The 11,524-nt window shown below is 53.5% G+C and overlaps 1 long non-coding RNA gene across 1 annotated transcript; it reads left to right on the forward strand.

Annotated features, from left to right (window-relative positions):
* The first annotated feature begins 339 nt into the window (after positions 1 to 339).
* Positions 340 to 10,103, forward strand: LOC141570385 (uncharacterized). Its single transcript, XR_012494387.1, has 3 exons — positions 340 to 566; positions 6,373 to 6,448; positions 9,813 to 10,103. It is a non-coding gene; the product is annotated as an uncharacterized LOC141570385 (long non-coding RNA).
* The last annotated feature ends 1,421 nt before the right edge of the window (positions 10,104 to 11,524 follow it).

Consider the following 11,524-nt stretch of genomic DNA (forward strand, 5'->3'; position numbering starts at 1 on the left):
GCTTCGACGTCTTGAATCATTTTGACTTTTGGGGAAGAGCCAGATGCGGTAAATAAGGAAGATGAGCACACACCGTAATGTTTTTATTTGACAGAAATTGCCGTACTTGAAGTGATGTGTGACACGGAGACTTTCTGTTGTGATCAAAACATGGTAAGTGCAGCTGCCAAATGCCGTCCAACAGAAAGTCAGGGATCTTCAATATAGGAAGTGGCATGTTGAAACTTAGTAACAGTGTGTGACAAGTTTCAACTGGTTCTGTACAGTCATCGGGTGTGGGCTACGGTTGAGAGAAGGTGTGTTTTAAAGTGTGTCGTAAATCATCCTCCATCATGACAACACTCCATGTCACACATCGCTTCCAGTATGGCAATTTCTCTCAAATAAAAACATTATGGTGTGTCCTCATCCACCTCTTCACTGGATCTGGCACCATGCGACTTCTGGCTCTTCCCCAAAGTCAAAATGATTCAAGACATCAAGGCAGCCACGACAGCATAACTAAAGACATTCATGAAAGAGGACTTCCAGAACTGCTTCAGAAAGTGGCAAGAATGATGGGATAAGTATGCTTGAAACGAGGGGGAGTATTTTGAGGGGGCTAATGGCAATGTGTCTTTTACTGTAATAATAATATTCTTTTTATTTAAACATTCACCATATTGATGATCACACCCTGTAGGTCCTCCCTGAGTAAAACCTTTTGATAACCCCCATGGCTTCCAGGGACAGGTCCTGGGTGCTGACATTCTGACCTTGCTCACCTCTGCTCTTGCCTCGGCCTGTCTTGAACTCACTGTGAGGACCCCGGTAGACCCCCCATCTCTGTGCCCATGACAGCTCCTCACCCTTGCCTGCCTGGCAAACTCCTGCTCCTTGACCAGACTTGCCTCCAGAGTCATCTCTTCATTACAGTGTCCCCACCTCCCGGGAGGAATGATTCCTTCTTCCAGATGTTAGCCATGGCACCCAGGGCCCTCCCTTTACCTCCCTTTCTAGGCCAGGACCATGCTTGATTTCCCTCCATGCCACAAAGCAGCAGGGGCCTGGAGCAGAGTGGCCATCGTGAATGTTTGCTGAAAACTGAGAAGACAGCTGGGGTGGTTGAGGAAGAATGGGGCCATGAGATGCTCTGGAAAAGGCTAGGTGTGGTGCCTACAGTCAAGCTCACGTTCAAGCACTGTGGTGATCTGCAGAGTCGCTGGTGGGTGTGTGGGGGAGGGCCTGCAGATAGCGGATGTGGCTGCTTCTGCCCTGGGTGGGCCCTGGGTCCTGGACCTTGGGACAGACTGTGCGTGTGTGTCCCTGACCTTCCCAGCCCCTCATCCTCAGGAATCACCTTTGTCGGCTACCCCCCACTCCTGCATTTGGGCTCTGGTCACCTCCTCTTCCTCTCTTTGTCCTTGCCCCTCTGTCCACTCTGATTTGGCTCCCACTTCACTGGTCCATGGAGACAGAAGCCTCCTGGCTTATCAGTCTGAACGGCTGAGCCGTGCGGTACAGTGCCCTCCTGCCTCCTCCTGGCTTCCTTCCCACCTTCCAGCCCTCCTCCTCAGCTTCTCCAGGCCCCAGCCCTGCTCTCCACAGCCCCCACCTGACAGCCTTCCTGTCCTGCGAGCTGCAACACTCATTCTGCTGGCTCATTCTCAGGCGCTCTGATTCTCCATGGCCTGTGTAGCAACCAGTCTCCCTGCTTGACTGGACACTTTTCAAGGGCAGGGATTCAGCAGACTTTTCTGAGAATCCTCAGAGCCCAGCATGGGCCTGGCCGAGGAGGGGCTTGATAAATGATTTAAAATGGAATTCTTTGAAAAATGGGTTACTCTTTGCTTTCCTCTTTCCCAGAGATGAGCTATCATTTGAGGGACACAGAGTAGCCTCCAAAGGGTGGAGTACATGTATGATTGGGCTGTTGGGGGGCTGTCTGCGTTATCACGAGGGGCAGTCCTAGGACCTTCCTGGAGAGGGAATGGATATGAGGGGCAGGCACTGAGAACCTCTCCTCCTCTGAACAGCAAGTATGATGGATCCAATCGCAGGAGGTCCCTGGCCCTGTGTCCCAGGCCTCTCTCCTGCCGGGAGCCCTCTCTCTTCCCTGGGGCTCCCACCTCTAGCCTCCTGGTCTCCTAGCACATGAGCCTCGTCTCACAGCCTAGCTTGGTGTCTCCCAACATGAACACAGCCCTGGGCCTCTGGTGACTTTGGCTTCTTCTTTGAGGCTGGGAGGAGGCCGTCCACCGGGCTCTGAGCTCCAAGTGCCCGGATTTTGTTCCCCTCTCTGCCCTGCTGCACCTCCCGCCGGCACCTACTCACTTTCATCTGCCCCACTGGCTCACAGGGCTCCTGTCAAGGTTCTACAAATTTCCAAATCCTCCCCACCCTGCTCTCCAGCCTGTTTCCCCAGCTCTGGATCCCTGGTGGCACCCCACCCAGCTGCTCCTTCTCATACTGGCCACGCAGAAGAGGGAAGTGGGTGGCAGAGAGGGGCTTTTGCAAGGGGCTGAGTGGGAAGGGCATGCAAATCTGTCTCCTCCAAGGGGAGGCCCTGGCAGCAGCAGAGGACATGAGAGATGGAAAACCAGAGTCACAGGAGCTATGGATAATGTGTCCATTTTACGGGTGGAGTAACTGAGGCCCAGATCCAGTAGCAGAGCAGGGTGTGGAATCCTGCCCTTCAGACTCTGGTCGAGGACTATCCTCTGTCCTTCCTCCCTTTGCTATCACTCTTCCTTAGCTCTCCCTTTGGGCCATGGGAAAGGCAGATTTAGCCCTGGCCAGCACTTCCTCAGGGACCAGGGCGACTTGGTAACCAGGAAGGGTCTCTCCATGCCCCCACCCCCTGGCCTCTCCCCAGCTGGCCTGCTCCACTTCTTTTCCCCCAGGATGTCTCCTGTAGAAGTGTTTGTACCTAAACAGTATTTCCAGGGCAACTTGCATTCTGGGGGGGGGGGTGTGAGAAGGGGGGAGGCACTGATCAGTTGTGACCCACAGTCCCTCTGGATTTTTGTGACTTGAGGCCTGGGAGCCTGTGTCACCCTTGATCTTGACAGAGCCTGGGGATAACTGCATGAGCCACCCCATTTTCTCCTTTTACAGTGCATCCTCCATGGACGAATTGTGTGTGTGTGTGTGTGTGTGTGTGTGTGTGTGTGTGTGGTGGGGTGGGGCAGAGTCCAGAAGTTCCCTCAGCCTGAGGAGGCAGAGCGTCAACACTGGGGGGAACAGCTCCCGGGCCCCCTCTTCCTTGTCCTGCTCCTCGGGGCCCCTCCTCTGCCCGCACACCTCTGTGTATTCCGTTACTACTTCTAAGATGAAATCCTACCCTACTTGACAACACTTGCCAGGCTATGCGTGATAGCGCCCGTCCACTTCTGCATCCCAGCCTTGCCCTTCCCCCTGCCACATCTGTCACTCACCTACCTGCCCCTGGACAGTCCCTCCACGCCCAAAGGTTAGGACGCCATACCAGGCCTTCTCTTCAAGCCAGCTCAAAGTTCATGCCTCCTCTTCTAGGCAGGCTTCCTTGGGCTGCGAGAGGGAGCTGGTGACTGCCCCATGGGCCAGCACACACCTGGAGCTGACACACTATAGTTTGGGTCTCTGTGTCTGCAGTGATCTGCTTCTAGCCCATGTCTCCTCCCTCCCCAGGGCAACTCCAGATGGGCGTCCCTGTGCCACTCTGCCCAGCGCTGGAGCCCCTATCTCTCCCATCTGACTGCCCAGACCTTTGTGAGATGTCCTCAGAGAGGGCTCCAACCTTGGGCCATCTGTCCTGGATTTTCCTGAGGCCCTGGATGGAGAGGGACAAGGTGGCATGACCAAGCCCAGCAGGCAGGAGGCCAGTGGGTGTGGCCTCCCGTCAGTTACCAGTGAGAGCTGTGTGGCAGAGCCGAACAGGAGGAAACATGATGGGGAGTCAGAGGGGGCACCTCGGTCCCTTGCTGATCATTCGCCATGTGAACCTCTTCTCTGAGGACCCTTTCCCCTCACTGAGTCCCCTCCTTCCCCTTTAGTGAGCCCCTTCCCCATCACTAACCCCCTTTCTCTGACCCCCCTTCCCCTCACTGTCTCCCTCACTGTCCTCCTTCCTTTAATGAAGTCCCATCCTAACTGCTCTTCCCCCATCCCCCAGATCCTGGTTCTATGGCCCATTCCCAGGATCTGGCCTGGAGCCAGGTGTTTTCTGGTGTGACCTCTGTTCACTCCCCCTCCATGGCACGTTGGGAATGCAGCCCCTGCACCACAGGCCCTTCCACCACAGGAGAAGAACTCAGTCCAGTGGACTTTTAAGGACTGACCAGGGAGTGAGCTCTGTCTCTGGGCTGAACTGTCCTCCGGATTTGGCCCAGTATCTGAGGGGCTTGGCTGGGTGCCTCCGTGGGGAGAGGTCTCAGTGCTTAGACCAGACGAGACCAGGGGCTGGAAGAATGCCATGTGCAGCTGGGCCTCTGTCCCTTCTTCATCCCCACTTGGGTGGTTCCAGGGCTGAGGATCCCTGCCCCTCTCCAGCAGGGGCCTAAGGCCAGGAACTCAGGGCCTGGGGGGGGGGGGGTCCTTGTTACTGTGCCTGCTCTCCAGATCAGAGGAGCAAAACCTGCCTCAGAAAGGTCAAGTAGCATGGGGGTGGCGTGAGGACTTAAATTCAGGTGGTCTGACTGAAGCTTGAGCCCTTTCTTCCGTCCCCGCAGAGCCTCAGGTCTGGAGTGAGGACTGCCTCAGGTCATGGAGGCCTGAGGAAGGTGGGTTCAGCCACAGCCATGGTGGGGAGGGGTGGAGAACTGCTCCCACTAGATGCAAAAGTGCTGCCAGCTGCCCCTGGCTCTCCCTGCCCACAGGGCAAACCCTTCTCAAGTCACCTCCCCAGGAAGCCTCCCCTCACTGACTGGTCCAGCCCAGGCTTCCTACACTCAGTTGGGAACTGTTTATACCTGTCCTTGGCACAGAGATTCCTTCGGAACCAAGTGAGCTCGTGGGTGGGTGCGGACCCAGCACCCTCCTTCATCTCTTTTCTCTGGGCTACCCATGGTCCCCGATCCCACTTCTTCTGTCTGTCACTCCTTTTTTTTAAAAAAAATTTTCAATTATTATTTTTAAAATTTTTATTGGGGAACATTGAGGAACAGTGTGTTTCTCCAGGGCCCATCAACTCCAAGTCGTTGTCCTTCAATCTAGTGGTGGAGGGCACAGCTCAGCTCCAAGTCCTGTCGCAGCTTTCAATCTTGGTTGCAGGGGCGCAGCCCGCCATCCCATGTGGGAATCGAACCGGCAACCTTGTTGTTGAGAGCTTGCGCTCTAACCAACTGAGCCATTCAGCCGCCCCTCTTTTGTCACTCTTGATGTGGCCTGGGGATTCTGGTCTGATGGAGGGTACAGCTGTGGTCTGGGATGATGGTGTGAGGCGGGCAAGGCCCTGTCCTGGGACGCTGATCTCAATGTGTGTGTATATTCATATGTGACAGTGTGTATCTCTGTGTGTGTGTGTGTGTGTGTGTGTGTGTGTGTGTGTGTGTGTGTGTACAGCCCTCACTTGGGAGGCTTGCTTTTGGGGACACATAGTCTTGCTCTGAAATGATGGTCTGAAGGTGGAGGCATGGCCCGAGGGGAGGGATGGGGGTACCTGAAATGGGTGCGGGGAGAGAGACTGGAGGCAGCTGACCTCTTCTGTTCCTTGACTGTCCAGGAGCAGGCTTCACGCTCTCAGCCAAGACGGGGGAGCTGGGCAATGAGGATGGGGTGAGCCAGGATCCCAGAGGGAGGAAGAAGTGTCGGAAGGGACCCCTTGGGGGGAAATTGGGACAGGGAGTTGGGGTGAGCAGCCCCACCTGCCCTGGACTCCTGGCTCTTCTTCATTCCCTGGACATAGAACAGGTGGCAGCCTTCCTTGAATGTCCCCACCCCGCCCTGCTGTCTGGGTCCCAGACATGGCCTTGGCTTCTGGGATGATGTTTCCTCCCTGGCCAGCTTGGCATCCACATCAGACTTGCTCGTGCCTGGATACCCCCTGCCTCACTGAGGACGAAGAGCACTGTCTCCCGCAGCCCCAGCCCCCCCGCCCTGCTAATCCTGAGTGCATAGTGAGGCCAAGAGTACCTTGCACACTCTGGCGGGAGGGCTGGCCACGAAGCCTGCTGGAGGGGCATGAATCACGGGCCCGCCTGCCAAGTGCTGGCTTGGGACGTGTTCGAGGCTGGCTGTGCCCAGAGTTGATGGGGAGAAAGGAGGGAAGGAGAGCTGGCAGCTAGGATGGGCAGACAGAGCAATTTTGAAGGGAGAGATGTCTGCTGGACCCATCCCTGGTGGTAACACAGAAATTATGTTACAGAATTTTAGGAGTCTGGAATTATACAGTATTGACTTCTTGGAATTCCACAGGTCTGAAACACAAGATTCATGGAATGCCACATTGCACCCCTCCAACAGCACGCTGATGCCAAGGCCCCATCTGCAGGTGAGGAAGTGGGAGTTCCAAGAAGACAGAGGGGTCTGCTCCGGGTCACATGTGGCATCAGGCAGGGCGGGGCTGGGCCCAGGCCCCTTGCCTTCCGTCTGAGGCCCTTAGCAGCCCCACACTCTTGCCCTGCTCTGCGCAGCAAGCAGTGTCTGTTCCAGCCCACTCCCAAAGTTCTATGTGCTCTTGGATGATGGAGAGAGTGGAAGCGTGAGGGGCACAGGTAGTGGAGGACCTCCTTCTGCTTCCCCCATTTCCTCTAAGTACATATGTAGCCCCCTGGAGACTCCTGCCCTATCCTGCCCCCATCTACAAAATCCCCTTGCTCAGCTGGCCTTCCCTTCCCCTCTCCCCAACATGAAGGATCCTATATGAGACCTGAGCCTGCTCTGGCCACCTGTACCTGCTCACTCCCTTATCCAAAAGCTGTCCACTGAGTGCTAGATGTTCTCTGGACACGGAGACCTCACCCTGCAGTCATGCCTGCTCTCTGTGTTTGCAAACGCTTCCTAGCCCTTTGCATATCACTACACTGAATTCCCTCTCATCTTAAAGTAAAAAAAGTCCCTCTTGGTGTTCTCCACCCCAGTTTTCTCCATCCGTCCGCAGCTAAGTTTCTTCAGAGAGACTGGAGGCAGCTGAGCTCCAAGTTTCCTCACTGGCCACTATCTCCGGAACCTTCTCCAGTCCAGCTTCTGTCCCCAGTCCTCCATGGTTGGAGGGACGGTGCTGGAGCTCTTGTCACTAAGTACAACTGCTCCTTTCCCTGCCCCCCAGCCTGCTCTCTTCCTGCCTCCCCCAGAGCCATCCTTCAAGCCCCTCCTCATGCTGGTGAGCGTCCCAGGCCTTCTTCTCTCCTCACCAAGCTCCTGCCGATCCAGTGCCTGATTACCAAACACTGGGACTGAGGCTTGCCCCAGCAGTCCCCAGATGGGATGTCCTGCCGTGCCCTCCGCAGGGCTCCAGACCAGCACGTCCAGAACCAAGCTGGCGTGCCCAGCTGGGTGGCCCACGCGTCCTCGAACTCAGCTGTCATTGCTCTCCCAGCTCTGCTCCTCCCCAGGGCTCCCCCTTTCAGGGAAGGACTGCACCACCTACCTGATTCCTGGGGAGAGATGCTGACAGCACGTGGTCTTCTCCCTGTCCCTCACCCCTACCCTTTGTGCCGTTAGTCTGTCGACCAAGGCCGACCCATGCGATCCCGTGACTATTCTCCCCTCGCTGCTGTTGCCTTCCTTCTGAGCTCATCCTAGCTGGCCCGGACTATTGCAACATCCACATCACTGGTCTCTGCCCTCCAGCTGGCCCTCCACGGGGAGCCAGAGGGAGCTCCTTCAGATGCAGACTCGACTCTGTCATTCCCCAGCTCTCCACGCCCTTCCCTGGCTCCCCACTGCCCGCAGTCCCTCAGGGCCCTCTGAGGCCAGGGCCTTGACAGCCCCTCCAGCCTGATCCAGCCCTAACACCACCACCTATGTTGCATCCACCCCCAAACGCTCATCACCCCCAACCACACCATACTGGTTCTTATTCTAATCTTTTACCTGCATTCCTCCCTTCTGGAACACACCTTCCCACTTTCAACTCAACAAACTGTCTGCCCAACTCAAAAGTCCCCTCCTTGGTGATGCCCTCCAGGACGGTGTTAGTACCGTGCTATGTGCCGTCACTGCCTTGCTGAGTCTCCCACTAGAGGGCAAACTCTGTGCCCAGCCCTTCTTGGTGCACCCACGGCCCCGTGGAGTGTGTGCTAGACCTGAACTTCTGACCAAATGAATGAATGGTCTCAGCAAAGCCTTAGCCCTTTGGGGACCTGCCTACACTTCGGGCTCTGGGCCCTGAGGTCTAAGTTCTGTGCATTTTTGTCATGAGCTGATGGCTAGTGGATGTGGAAACTTTTTCTTTTCTGGGATTTCTAACCCTATGGGAGAGGGGCAGAACAGGGTGGAGGGATGGCAGCCAGCGGAGGAGACGAGTCAGTGGTCAGGGGGTCGTGGGCCTGTGCCTGGGGTTGGCACTTGGCTTTGTCTCTGGGGCAAGAGGAACTGTGAGGGTTCTGCTGGGGAGGAGGCATGAGACCTGTCTCCTCACCCTTTGCTAGGCCTGCCCTGGAAGCCCAGGCTGAGAAACCAGGGAGTGGAGGAGTCAGTGGAGAAATAGAGTTTGTGTGACAGCATTCAATATGTTTGCAATAAAGGCGAAATGGAAAAAATGTTAATTTACTTTTGACAGTGTCCTGGTACAATGCTCATGGCTCAGAGTTCTCTGACTGCCACCCTGTCCAGCCCCACTCAGGGAGACTCCAGGGAGCCAGAGAATGTAGGGGCAAAGGTTGAGCTGGCTGGAACCCCCTGTTCTAGGATGTCCCTCTACTCGCTGTTACTCTGCCAACTGCTCCTTGCATGAAGCAGCCTCTCTAGAGCCATGTGCCTTTTAGCCAAGTGAAGTCTGCTCACCAGGGCAGGGGCACCAGCTGCTCACTCCCAAAGGAGAGCCTGGGGCCCTGCAAAAGACCCCCATCTGGGAGGTGCCAGCCCTTCTGGTTTGGGCAGCTTTGAGCCTGCATTGCCCCAAACTCCTACGGTCCCCATTTTGGCCCTAGGGGCCTGGGCATCAGAAGACCTGGCGTTGGGAACCAGTCCATCTCCTCAGCAGCTGTGTGGCCTTTGAGGAATTGCCTCCCTACTCTGAGCCTCTGGGTCTTCATTGGGAACGTGGAGGTTCCTTTAGGTGGGAATTCCCATCCCTGGCCTCTGCCCGAATGCCAGACTGCAGGCAGGATTGGAAGCAGGGAAAGGGATGACCAGAGGCTCTGACCCCTGCTGCCACCACTCAGAGACTGAGGGGCTGGGCTGCTTACACCCAGCTCTCAGGTCCATTGGCCTCCTTGCATGTCAGTTTCTGGGTGTCCCTCCACCTGTCACCTTTGGAGAGGTTGGGACAGATGAGGAACATGGTCCCTCAGCTCCTTCAGGGGCTCTCAGATGGTAGCTGAGTCACCCCAGCTGCCCTCTTACTGATGTCACCCAATGCATTGATTTAGGTTCCCCTGAAAGCAGATCTTGAGACGATGAGTTGGGTGTAGGTCTTTCATTTGGAAGGAGATCCTGGAAGCACAAGGAAGGTTGTGGGGAGAGGGAGCTGGGAAGGGAGAAAAGCCAAAAACAGTGTGCTCATGAGCACGCACCTGGGGCCAATACTGTGGGGACCCCATTAGAATATTCTGCAATGAAGGGGAATATTCTAAATCTACAATGTCCAATATGGTAGCCACTGGCCACATGTGGGCTACTGAGTTCTAGAAATTTGGCTATTGTGACTGAAGAAATGAATTCCTACATTTTTTACTTTTAATTACTTGTAGGGCGTTCCTGGGGAGGCCAGGGGACTCATCCTCTGTTTGGGGGCTGTGCCTGGCGTCATCAAGTCTCCTGCTTTTCTGGGTGGCACCTGGTAAGTTCTTTGGTGTCAGAGAGCTCCCAGGCAGAGAAGAAAGACAGAGACACAGGCTCGAGGTGGGAAGCTGTCCTCATGCCAGGAGCTCACCAGCAGCAGGTAAAGTCAGGTGGGCAGAGGGGTCCAGGTAAGGCGCCGTCTGACATGTCGTATCGCTCAGTGCCCGTGCCCTACGATGGTCCTGCCCTGGTAAGTATTTCTGTGCATATTATCCTTAGCTGTAAAGCTTTTCATTAGATTCTCTCCCTCCCTTTTTCTCTTCCCTGCTCTCTTGTAATATATATATATATATATATATATATATATATATATATATATATATATATGTATATATATATATATATATATATATATTTCCATTTTAACAATTTTAAGTGTAAAATTTAGTGGTATTAATTAAATTTACAATGTTGTGCAATCACCATCGCTATATTTCTAAAACTTTTTCATTACCACAAACAGAGACTCTATATCCATTTCCTAATACCCCCAGCACCTGGTAACCTCTAGTCTACTTCCTGCCTCTGTGAATATGCCTATTCTAGATATTTCATACAAGCGAATTACACAATATTTGTGCTTTTATACCTGGCTTCTTTCACTTGGCATAATGTTTTCAAGGTTCATCCACGTGGTAGCGTGTGTCAGTACTTCATTCATTGTTGAGGCTGACTAATATCCCATTGTGTGGCTGCACCACATTTTGTTTATTCCTTCATCAGTTGATGACCATTTGGGTTGTTTCCCCTTTTTGGCTATTGTGAATAGTGCTACTAAGAACGTTCATGTACAAATATTTGTTTGAATACCTGTGTATTAATCTGCTAGGGCTGCCATCACAAAACACCACAGACTGGGTAGCTTAGACAACACACACATGTATTTCCTCACAGTTCTGGAGGCTGAGGAGGCCAAGATCCAGGTGCTGGCTGATTCATTCAGTTTTGGTAAGAACTCTCTCCCTGGCTTGCAGACGGTCACCTGCTCACTGTGTGCTCATGTGGCCTTTCCTCGAGAGTGTACATCAGAGAGAGGTGGCGGGGGTGGGGGGTGGCGAGGGAGAGAGAGAGAGAAAGAGAGAGAGAGAGCGAGAGAGAGCGCCCTGTCTTCCTTTTCTTATAAGACCACCATTCTATCAGATTAGGACCCACTTTTATGACCTCATTTATCTGTAATTATCTCCCAAGAGCCATGCCTCCAAAAACCATTACATTGGAGGTCAAAACTTCAACATATGAATTCTGGGAGGATACAAACATTTAGTCCATAACAGCCTGTTTTTAATTCTTTTGGGTCTATACCTTGGAGTAGAATTGCTGTGTCATAGAATGGTAATTCTTTGTTTAACTTTTTGAGGAATTACCAAAATGTTTTCCACTGCAGCTGTATCATTGTACATCTCCATTACAATTTATAAGGGTTTCAATTTCTCCACATCCTTGCCAACACTTGTTATTTTTCTGAATTTAAAAAAAAATTATAGCCATCCCAGTAGATGTGAAGTAGTATTTCACTGTGGTTTTGGTTTGGATTTCTCTAACAGCTAATGATTTTGAGCACATTTTCATGTACTTATTGTCCATTTGCTCTTCTCCCATGGAGAAATGTCTATTTAAATCC

This window comes from Rhinolophus sinicus, linkage group LG03, assembly GCF_036562045.2.
Source record: "Rhinolophus sinicus isolate RSC01 linkage group LG03, ASM3656204v1, whole genome shotgun sequence".
Taxonomy (NCBI): Eukaryota; Metazoa; Chordata; class Mammalia; order Chiroptera; family Rhinolophidae; genus Rhinolophus; species Rhinolophus sinicus.